The sequence below is a fragment of the Anas platyrhynchos genome, chromosome 3, assembly GCF_047663525.1.
Source record: "Anas platyrhynchos isolate ZD024472 breed Pekin duck chromosome 3, IASCAAS_PekinDuck_T2T, whole genome shotgun sequence".
NCBI lineage: Eukaryota > Metazoa > Chordata > Aves > Anseriformes > Anatidae > Anas > Anas platyrhynchos.
In genome coordinates this window covers 66,888,777-66,900,266 of record NC_092589.1, presented here as the reverse complement: position 1 = coordinate 66,900,266, position 11,490 = coordinate 66,888,777, and the positions used below count along the sequence as shown (strand labels likewise).

At 37.1% G+C, this 11,490-nt stretch overlaps 1 protein-coding gene across 20 annotated transcripts in view; it reads right to left on the bottom strand.

Annotated features, from left to right (window-relative positions):
- TRDN (triadin) overlaps positions 1–11,490 on the bottom strand; it is a 239,662-nt gene that overhangs the window by 106,720 nt on the left and 121,452 nt on the right. The gene's annotated exons all lie outside the window — the stretch shown is intronic.

The window sequence follows — 11,490 nt, the reverse complement described above, 5'->3', positions numbered from 1 at the left end:
CTTGGGGTTATTGCACCCCAGGTGCAGGACCTGGCACTTGGCCTTGTTGAACTTCATACAGTTGACCTTGGTCCAGCTTATCCAAACGAAATGATCTGAAACTCAAAGAATCAGAAAATTCTTTTGAAAATTGAGCAGATATTTTCCAGTGTTTTAAAGACAAAATTGTGCTCTGTCTCAACAATAAAAGGTTTCTCATGTTATTGACCAAAGAACAACTGAGAGCATACTCTGGGAGCTTGTTTCTTGCTTTGCAAAAGCAATGCAACAGCAGAGCTTTTACGATGATGTACCTTCCAAGTACAACAGCTAATGCTCTTTTTCCTTTCTTGAGCAAGGGTTCAAGAGAGGAAATAGAAATGATAGCAGGTGGCATTCAATTGCTAAGAATTTCTGTTATGTGAATGTGAGACATAATTGAAAGTCTCTCAGAGGCCAGTCTTAGTACAGTCTGCTCTCAAGCTAGCAGATGCACCAGAATTTAAAACCAATTTATTAAGTAGCAAGATTTGTGGTTAATATGATTCAAGAGTAAAACACCTAGATAGCTGAGCATTATGAAGTTAAGAATGAACTGCTATTGAATATACAGTAAGTAAAAAAAACATTCTCAAGCATTCAAATATATTGAACTATACTATGGTCTAGCATTTTTTGATTTCATTTACTTGAAGTTCTTAAAACTTTTCCCACAAAATAGTATCAATTCAACTAATATTCTTGAACACTTAAGCACATAAATACTGAAAAATCTCATAGAATCATAGGATGGCTTGGGTTGGAAGGAAACTTAAATATCATCTAGTTCTAACCCCCCTGCTATAGAAAGGCATGCCACCCACCAGATTAGGTTGCCCAAGGCTTCATCTAACCTGATCTTGAACACCACCAGGGATGGGGTGTTCACCATGAAGTGAACACCACTTCTCTGGGCAACATGTTCCAGTGCCTCATCATCCTCTGAATGAAGAATTTCCTCCTAATCTTTAATCTAAATCTCCACTCTTTTAGTTTATTCCCGCTTGTCCTGTCATTATTTGATTGAGCTCTCCATCTTTTTTATGCCCCCTTTCAGTACTGAGAGACTACAATGAAGTAACCCTGGAGCCTTCTCTTTTGCAGGCTGAACAACCCCATCCTTCTCTGCCTTTCATCATAAAAGTGTTCCAGCCCTCTGTTTAACTATGTGGCCCTGGACTTGCTCTAATAGATCCACATCCTTCTTGTGTTTGGGGCTCTAGACCTGGACATGGTACTTCAAGTGGCAGACTTTAAGGGGACAATTACCTCCCTTGACTTGCTGGCCACTCATCTGTTGATGCAGCCCAGGATGAAGTTGGCCTTCTGGGCTGCAAGCATGCACTGCCAGATCATGTCAAGCTTTTTGTCCACTAGAACACTAAGCCATTCTCTGCAGGGCTCCTCTCAGTGAATTCTTCTCCCAGACTACTCATGTCTGAGATTGCCCCAACCCAGGTGCAGTGCCTTGCACTTAGACATGTTGAACCTCATTATGTTCACATTCTCAATTCTCAAGCTTGTCCAGGTCCCTTTGGATGGCATCCCTTCCTTCTATTGCATCAACCACACTACTCAGATTGTTGTCATCTGCAAACTCACTGACGGAGCACTTGATTGCATAGTCTATGTCATTGATAAAGATGAGAAACAGTACTGGTCCCAATACTGACCCCTGAGGTACTTCTCTCATCACTGACTTCCACTCGAATATAGAGCCATTGACCACTACTCTCTGGGTGTGACCTTCAAACCAATTCCTTATCCACTGGATGGTCCACCCATATATCCATATCTCTCCAATCTCTCCATATCAAACCAGGATATCATGTGGGACAATGTCAAAGGCCTTACAGAAGTCCAGGTAGATGACATCAGTCTGTCTTCCCTTGTCAAGTGATGCAGTCACTCCTTCATAGAAGGCCACCAGATTGGTCAGGCAAAGTATTTAATTCTAAACTTTCTTTTAAATCTTGTTACTCAGTTGCTTTCAGATTTATGTATATATTAATATGTATATATTGATAATTCTACACTAATTGTATGGCATTAACAAAGTCTCTCATAGTTTTGGGGGGCTTCTTTTTTAATTATTTTGATTTCAGTCACTTCTGAAATAGTAGGTACCATGTATAGGAACAATTTATCAGAGTCTATGCACTTTCTATTGTAATGTCTCCATTTTATGATTAAGACTGTCAAAATTTCATATCACAGGTAATTAAAACAATGTTTTCAGTGGCTTTAGTAGCTAGGAAGGCACTATCTAAACTGTAATTAATAAATAAAGATTCCTTAGTTAAGATACTTTCTAGACCCCTAAAATTTGATAGTAACATGAAAAAAAGAAAAAACAACATCAAAAAAAACATTCATAAGTACCAATATTTCTCCCACATGAAATATTCTGTCTTCGGACCAGCACTTGTTTATTTTTTTTTCCCTGACATAATCACGGAGCACTATACCACCATATACTCTGTGACAGTTACTGACAAAACATCCCCTTGACTCTCCAAAAGATCATTTCTTGGTAAGCATGAGAAATTCTAGGACATAAGTAGTCTTTTTGGCTGCTGGGAGAGGTCAGTAAGTGTTGAGTCCCAGGCAATAGGTTTTGTGTTTAGATTTCTCCAGAGTCTGGGATAGAAAGTGAGAGAAAAGTGCAGAAGACATTATTACTTGGTAAAACTGGGAGGAAGTGTGGTCTTCTGTAAGATAAAAATCAAGTTATCTCAAGTGATATTTGACTAGATTATAAGAAAAAAATCAAAATATAATATATTTTATATAATATAATCATAAGTTACTAATAAAATAAAATAAAATAAAGTGGGACAAAAAAAGGGTTTGAAGAGCTTGGGACTATTAAAATGTATCTCATGAACATTCTTCTGTTGTTGATTACAATATATTGGTGATAACACCTCTAAAATTCTGACAGATCATTTAAAATTCAGTTTTCAAATTGTTGCGGCAGGGAATATTTTTACTGTATATTTTCTCTGGCATTTTAGCATAGAAAAAAATAAATATATAATTAAAATAAATTTACTTCAAACATGTATCAAGGAAAATGTTTTGCCTTCTTTTCTCTGTAAGAGCAACACATTTCTTTGAGATGAAAATGTCAAGGCATTATCTGCTGTCTCTGTACCAAATAAAGCCACTGGAAAAAGTGGGAACATATTAGATACCATACAAAAGAATAGATAGACTGTTTATAAAGAGAAATTCCTTCTTCAACTTTTATCATTACCAGCTCATCATCTAAACAGTAATTAAATAAAATAAAGAAATCTTTAAATATAGCTCAGGGTAAATTGGTACCCAAGAGCAGTGAAAACTTTTTTGAAGCAGGAAAAATATTCAAGTAATTTCTTCCACCCTTTGTGGAACATGTCCTCTCTCCTCACTATCATCCTTCTTTATTCCTCTTTTGCAGTAACAGACTTTTTGATCATTCTTTAACTTCTTTGGTGTCTTTAAGCTCCTTCCAATGTCCAGCTGTTGAGTTTGTTGCTTCCTCACTGCAACATCTTTGTACCATCTATCTATCTATCTATCTATCTATCTATCTATCTATCTATCTATCTATCTATCTATCTATCTATCTATCACCACTGACAAAGGAGTCCTGATATGAAATTTTACCTCAAACAGATTTCCCAAAATCATTTTTTAAAGTTCATTCAAAAGTCTTAAAAATAAAACAAATAAAGAGAGATGTGAGTAAACAAGTGATTCAGCTACACTTGTAGTAAGAAACAGCCTGCACTTTGGGAACAGCCAGTTTCAACTGTACCAGTGACTCATGGTTCCACTAATTACTGATTTCTTCTTTCTACTTTGTAATTGCTGAAATGCATTCAGTCTCCCCCACTGCAGAGCAGGTGGAAACATGTTCCATTGCCTTCTGAATTAATCAGGAATGGTTTAAAAAAGCTAGACTCCAGAGCACAATATGAGATCACAGTCATCCGTACACAGGAAGCTGTAAATGTAGTTAATTGCACAAGCTGCAGTGATTTAGGGAAAAAAGTAATGCTTTCTGTGTAACATATGCAGGTAATAATATTAACTCTTAAAATTTAAGAATCAGATCTTTTCCTGGAATAAACTGTTATTTGAAATAATAGAAACATAACAGCTGAATTTTTTCTTCAATAATTTTACCTTTTCTTGAAACAACATGGGGAATATACCCTCTTTAAAATATTCTTAAGAAAGCTCAACACCAATATTTTTTGAATTATTCATAAGAAAATGTGAATAAAATATATATATATATAATATATATTAAGTATAATAAAATAATAATAATAAAAATAATATAATAAAATAATAAAAATAAAAAAATAATAAAATATATATATAAAATATATATATTTTTATGGTCATAATAGGCTTTATTAAGGGTATGCATTCTTCTGATATCTTTCCCTAATTCTCAAAATATTTCAATTTCTTCCTTTTTGCTGGATAGATAGATGCATCTGTAGACTTTATCACCAGAATAAAGTGTTTTTTTTTTTTTTTTTTTTTTTTTTTTTTTTTTTACTTCTGAACATGGATGCAGTCAGCATTTTCACTATGTGATAAGGGAAATCCTAAATAATGTAATGTCCATCTGTTCATCTTTATAGGTGACACACTACTCTAATTACACTCTCATAAGTGAAGCAAAACCTGTGAGGAAGCAACCTCATGCAGAATCTATTGTAATCAAGCTATAAATCAATACACTTATAACCATGGCTGTGTGTAGCTCTTCCGCTTAAGAGGATCTGCCCATTCTATTATCCTAATCATTTGATGATACTTCAACTGACAGTCTTTCAGAGTTATGTATAGCAAAGGCCACAAAGTTGGCTTTACTTCCTAAAAAAAACAAACAGGTTAAGAGAACAAGCAGGACCATTGGGAATATTTATTGAAAGCTTAAACAATCTTAATGAGGAGTAAAGTGGAAAGGATGCACTATTACAAGTCGAGAACGCTGTTGGTCTATGAACCATCCTAGAAAAAAAGACGAATTATATTTTGGAAAAAGGACATGAGTGACTAACAAATACGCATTCATTAAAACAACTTTTTTTTTTTTTTTTTTAAAGCCTAACCCAAAACTGCAGAGATTCCTATTGTCTTTATTTACCTCTGGGTCAAGCCTTCAACCTGTCCACTGAGTGACAGCAGAAATAATTAAGATAGTGTTATGTAGGTATGTTGTCACAAACCGACTGATTGTGCATGGATGTTTTGATGTTTCACACAGAATAGCTATCTTACACATCAGGCCTGCTGACTCAGATGTACATCTTATTTTGAGGGAACAGATCTGTTTTTCTTCATTAAAAAAGATTATCTTTGTGTTGTTTAAGGCATAGGCATATTCTAATCCTGTTATTTCTGGATGTGACTGGAAAAATAAACATTACATTAATCCCCAGACCAACATAAACAAGGTTGATGAATTATATTCTTTAATTAAAGCTATGCCACGCAGCTGCTTGCATAGCACAGGTATGTTGTTGTACGTATTATTTGGTTACCTGTGCAGTCTTTAGACTGAACAAGTATCACCTTCAAACTTGATACTGATTCTAGTATCTAAAGTCTAGTATCTTCTTTCCTAAAAAGATTCTTTACAGGACTGACAATGCAAAAGAGATTGCTTGTCAGACACTAAAATTAGTCCTTTGCTTTACTCAAGGAAGATTTTCTTGCCAACTCATCAAAAAGTGAGTTTGTAGTACAAGCCCAAGCCTCCTCCCTTATTTATTTATTTATTAAAGGACTGACATTTCTAATTTTTTTTGCCAACAATATCTTACCACCATCACTCACCATTTTCCTTTCTCACTACCTGCCCTGTTGCAGTGAAAGATGAACAAACACAACGAAACCAGTCTGAGCTGAGTGATATTCAGCATAACCTTGAAAGCACTCAACTCACAGAAGTTAGCAAAAGCTGAGGCGCTGAAAGGTGCTTAAAGTTTATTCATCTGCCATCTGCTGCTAATATTTCATGGACAGAGCAGGCACCTCAGACAGTAAGTATTCAGCTTCTCTTTTAGAGCTTTCTTTGCACAACATGGAGAGGTGGGTGAGTATGGGAATGGAGACAGAGTTTCCTCTAAAACCAATTTCATACTATATGAAAGAAGAGCTCAATCCTCTGCCTCAGAGTCACCCACAGTCCATCTCAGTCATATGTTGAACCAGTTGTCACAGGAATGTGAAGGAGAGATGAGGGAAAGACAGGAAAAAGCACATTTCTAACTCTTTGTCTCTGCATTTCAATTCACTTCTAGCTCAAGTACTGAACCCTGAAAGGCATAAGTAGCTGGTCTTGAAATAAATAACATAATTATTACCATGTCTACCCTTTCTATTGGCAATAAGGGATAATATTTTCAGAACCACCACAGTGACCTTGCAGCCTCTGTACTTTTTTCAAAAGTGACAGAGGTTTTAGGAGCTCAGTTCTCACAGAAGATCAATGAGAGTTATGTGCCTGGCCTACTTTGACGTGTTTGCAAATCCCACCAGGTGCCACACTGCATCTTCAGGCACCTAAATATCTTTGAAATCATGTTGTCAATCATTGTTGAAGATGGAGAATTTCCTCAGAATTCAAAGTCCACTGAGTGCTTTGAAGCTTTCATTGTAGGATACATAAGACATCTTTTGAGCTGCCTTTTGTCTTGTTTCAGGAACATAATCCCTTAGCATCTAGCCACATGGAGACAATTACTTTTCTGCTGTGTTTGCATCTCTACTCTGTTGATATATATATATATATATATATATATATATATGATAGATAGATAGATAGATAGATAGATAGATAGATAGATAGATAATTTGCATTGTCTCTCACTGTGATGCTATTTCTGATTTTATCTATCTGGAGAGACACAATTTGATTTTTACTACATAGTTATATCTGTCTCTTAATAATTTCTTGAGATATCAGTTAGAAAAGTGGGTCGTTTTATTTTTCATGGAAGGCTGAATACTTAGAGGATGACTATGAGTCTTGTGTTCAGCTCACAAAGGCATATAAAAATAAAGAAGGGAATTCCCACCCTTCCAATGAACTTGCAAAACAGTTGTCTCCAGCTGCATTCCTACAATGGCTCTCCTGTGCATTCTCTCAGCTTATCACATGTATCTGTGAGGTTGTACATCTATAACTTTCAGGGCTAGAATACACTAGATCATCTAGTCTGACCCTTTCTTGCAGAGACTCCTATATTTCAGCTAGTGACCTTTCAGCTGATGTGTATCTTCCATTAGGTAAACAATTCTCTTCTGTAGATGTCAGGGAAAACACTGCAATGGTAGTTTATCACTCTTAGTGTTAGCAACATGTACCTCATATTCAGTCTGGGTTCACTTAGCTTGAGCTCCCAGTTATTCATACTTGTTAAAACATTTCCTACTACATTAAAGAAGCTGTGGTAGACAGATCTCTTTTCTCTGAAGCTACTTGGTATCCACAATAACAAAGTCAATTCCTTTTAAAGAGATGAATACTTTATCACTCTCAGTGAAGAATATCCCTAATTTGTAAATCACTTCAGTGACTTTTTCTTTTCCTTCTCCACTTTGGACATTGTATCAACATGCATGTTCCAGTCCCTTCACTGTCTTGTACAAAGGCAACATGTAGCCATGGCCTGCATTCCCTGTTGCAAAGTTTATAACTTCACAGCTGCAGAAAAAAAAAAATATATATATATATATATAAAAATCAACCTCAACTTGCCCTTCACCCTGTCAGTTTTAAAGCTATCTTGCAGGTGTAAATGTAGATGGCTATATAACACAAAAGGCATTAGGGAATTGGGTCCTGAGGTTAGAGAGACTATATTTGGGTATCACAAAAGAATATAGCTCAGAGTAATGGGATAAAATTAAGCAAGGGAAAATTTAGGCAGACTGAAATGAAACACTTCTTAACTGAGATCTATTAGGTTGTAGAATAATCTTCCATGGGAACTGATGGAGGCCTGGTTACTTCAAACATTTAAAACTAAACTGGAAAACACACACACACACACACACACACACACACACACACACACACACACACACAACACAAAAACAAACAAACAAACAAAAACTTAAAGATATTCTGTAAGGAATTATCCTGCATAGCCAGAGGGAAGGATTAGATGACCTAGTAGGTCATTTCCATCTGTACTTTCTGTGATTTCACTGTACAAATCCCCACAAACAGAAAATTGTTAGCAAAGTCAAGAGATGTCATTAAACGCTGTCTGTGTCAGAGAAAGAGTGAATAACATCACCTGCTGGTTAACTGTGAAGGAAACCTAATCCAGCATTTCCGCAGGTTAAAAAATATGACCAGTGCTGAAGGCTGCTCGCTTAGCTTGTGTCTGAAAGGAAAAAAACTAATGATGCAAAAATGTCAGGAAGCAGCAGGTGAGCTATGAACAGGAACCAGGAGAGAAGGAGGAAAGAAAAAATCAGGATGGGCTTGAGATGCATAATAGTATCATGAGCAAGTTGTTCATCAGGAATGAATCAGTGAGTAGTAAAGAGATGAAACCTTAAGCTCCAGTAAACCATCAGGGAAAATTATATATTTTTATAGGCTTTGGCATATGGGCATTGATAATAATACCATATCATAGCTAAGATGACACCAAAGCCTGAGTTTTTGCTGAGCTTTGTACAAATATAAAATAAGACAAGCCATGGCCCCAACAGAAACACACACATGTATGAGCAGCCTAAGAGTGAAAGCTGTCAAGAGAGCATCAGTAAAAGCCCAAAGAAAGATCACAAAATTCGGGAGTCCATAACTTGATCTTTGTGTATGTGTAATACAACAGGATTTGTTCCTAAATTTGCACTCAACTCCTAGTGTATTGTGCCCCCTAAATTTTTGCAGCTACATTCATTTAAAACAGTGTTGGTAAAAACATTGTAAAGCAGTGTTGATAGTATAACCATATACTAAAAGTGTTGATAGTACATCCGTGTTTTGTCTATTGCTGAGCAGTGTTTGCACAGCATCAAAGCTTTTTCTGCTGAAATGCCAGCTATTTTTCCCTTTTTGCCTCTCCCCATTGAGTTGGGAAAAATCTAGGAGGGACACAGTCGGGATAGCTGACCCAAACTTGCCAAAGGGATACTCTGTACCATATAATGTCATGCTCAGCAAGAAAACCTGGGGTAGAGGAATAAAGGGCATGGAGTTTTTTTACCAAGCGTCTATTGGTCAGAGACTGGCTGGGTATTGGTCTGTTTGCGGGAGGCAAGGCAAGGCAAGGCAAGGCAAGGCAAGGCAAGGGAAAGGGAAAGGCAAGGCAAGGCAAGGGAAAGGGAAAGGGAAAGGGAAAGGGAAAGGGAAAGGGAAAGGGAAAGGGAAAGGGAAAGGGAAAGGGAAAGGGAAAGGGAAAGGGAAAGGGAAAGGGAAAGGAAAGGAAAGGAAAGGAAAGGAAAGGAAAGGAAAGGAAAGGAAAGGAAAGGAAAGGAAAGGAAAGGAAAGGAAAGGAAAGGAAAGGAAAGGAAAGGAAAGGAAAGGAAAGGAAAGGAAAGGAAAGGAAAGGAAAGGAAAGGAAAGGAAAGGAAAGGAAAGGAAAGGAAAGGAAAGGAAAGGAAAGGAAAGGAAAGGAAAGGAAAGGAAAGGAAAGGAAAGGAAAGGAAAGGAAAGGAAAGGAAAGGAAAGGAAAGGAAAGGAAAGGAAAGGAAAGGAAAGGAAAGGAAAGGAAAGGAAAGGAAAGGAAAGGAAAGGAAAGGAAAGGAAAGGAAAGGAAAGGAAAGGAAAGGAAAGGAAAGGAAAGGAAAGGAAAGGAAAGGAAAGGAAGGGAAAGGAAAGGAAGGGAAAGGAAAGGAAGGGAAAGGAAGGGAAAGGAAAGGAAAGGAAAGGAAAGGAAAGGAAAGGAAAGGAAAGGAAAGGAAAGGAAAGGAAAGGAAAGGAAAGGAAAGGAAAGGAAAGGAAAGGAAAGGAAAGGAAAGGAAAGGAAAGGAAAGGAAAGGAAAGGAAAGGAAAGGAAAGGAAAGGAAAGGAAAGGAAGAAATGAGTCAGAGTTCTATCCTTTTAAACACTACCTTCTACCTTCTAACAGCTGCTCCAAAAAATAGGCCCAGACAATACAAGTAACACATAGACATGCACCCCATTTCATCTCCACTGCAGGTTTTACATTTTCCTCATACTTTGATAATAAACCAGAATACAAGCATACAAGCTGTCTATAAACCTTTTTTTTTTTTTTTTTTTTTTTTTCCTCTGTACATGACCAGTCACTTTCAAAATATCTTGGGCTCTCTTGGCCTGACTTCACACTTCCATTTTGCCTTTGTAAACATCCCAAACTGAGACAATTGAGACACTTTTTACATCTCACTGGCCCTTGCACAGCTGACACTGGGGTTCCTCTGAAAGCACACATTACCCTTCCATCTGCTGACATCTATTGTATGACATCTTTCACACTGGGGAACATGAGACACATGGCAGAACCCATGCTGGGAACAGCATGCTGAAAGCTGTCAGTTGAATATACTACTGGGAGTGAGCAGTGCAGAGTGGAGTTTCAAATCCTGCTCTTGAGGCACAGCAGTTTTCCTACAAATGTGTATGCCAGCACAGCAAATATGGGATCAATGTTTGGATCCCTGACTAAAGCACTCAATCCACAGCAGATAGATTCACCCAAAGTATTTCAGTCAGTCTGCTGTGCATCCACTCTTCTCGATCGGTGTGCATGCCAGGTATAAAATTGTCATAAGGTATATTTTAATTGGTCTTTACTTTTCTGGGAATGTTGAAAGTAGTGTTGCTCCAAAATGTTTCTTCTGAAAATAGTGTCACATTTGAATAACACTAAAACACTTTTCTAGCCATGTCAGCAATAGGATAAGGAGGTAGATGAAATAAATACATCATCATACAACAAACTATTTAATTAGCCACATTTGAAAGCAAACAGTAAAAAATCATGCAGACAGAACAAACAAAAAGATAATTGGCCACTAGGTGTCACTAGCTGTTCTCTTATAACGGAGGGATTACTAACAAGTCTGCAAGGGTAAAGTTGAGCCAAGAAAGTCAAAACGAATGTTTTCTTTCCCTCCCTCTCCCTCCCACCCCCACTCCCACCCCGTTCAGAACAGGAATTTAAAAATCCCCGGGAGCCCCAAAAGTCATATTTGTTCCTGCCTGACTATCTCCATTCCCCTCTGCCTATGTAGTGCCACAATATCCTTCATCAAAACTGTGATTAAACATAGACTTTCCTCCCTACTCTTCCTGAGACATGATCTCACTGGATGACAAGATAGCAGGAATAATCTGGTTAGCCTGATTTTGTGGCAGTCACAAGATAATGTTTTCAATTTTTACATTTGAGATCAAGTTCTACTTTATTTTTTCATGATTGTAACATGAGTTTGCATGATTGTTATTGTGACATCATTACAATGTACCTC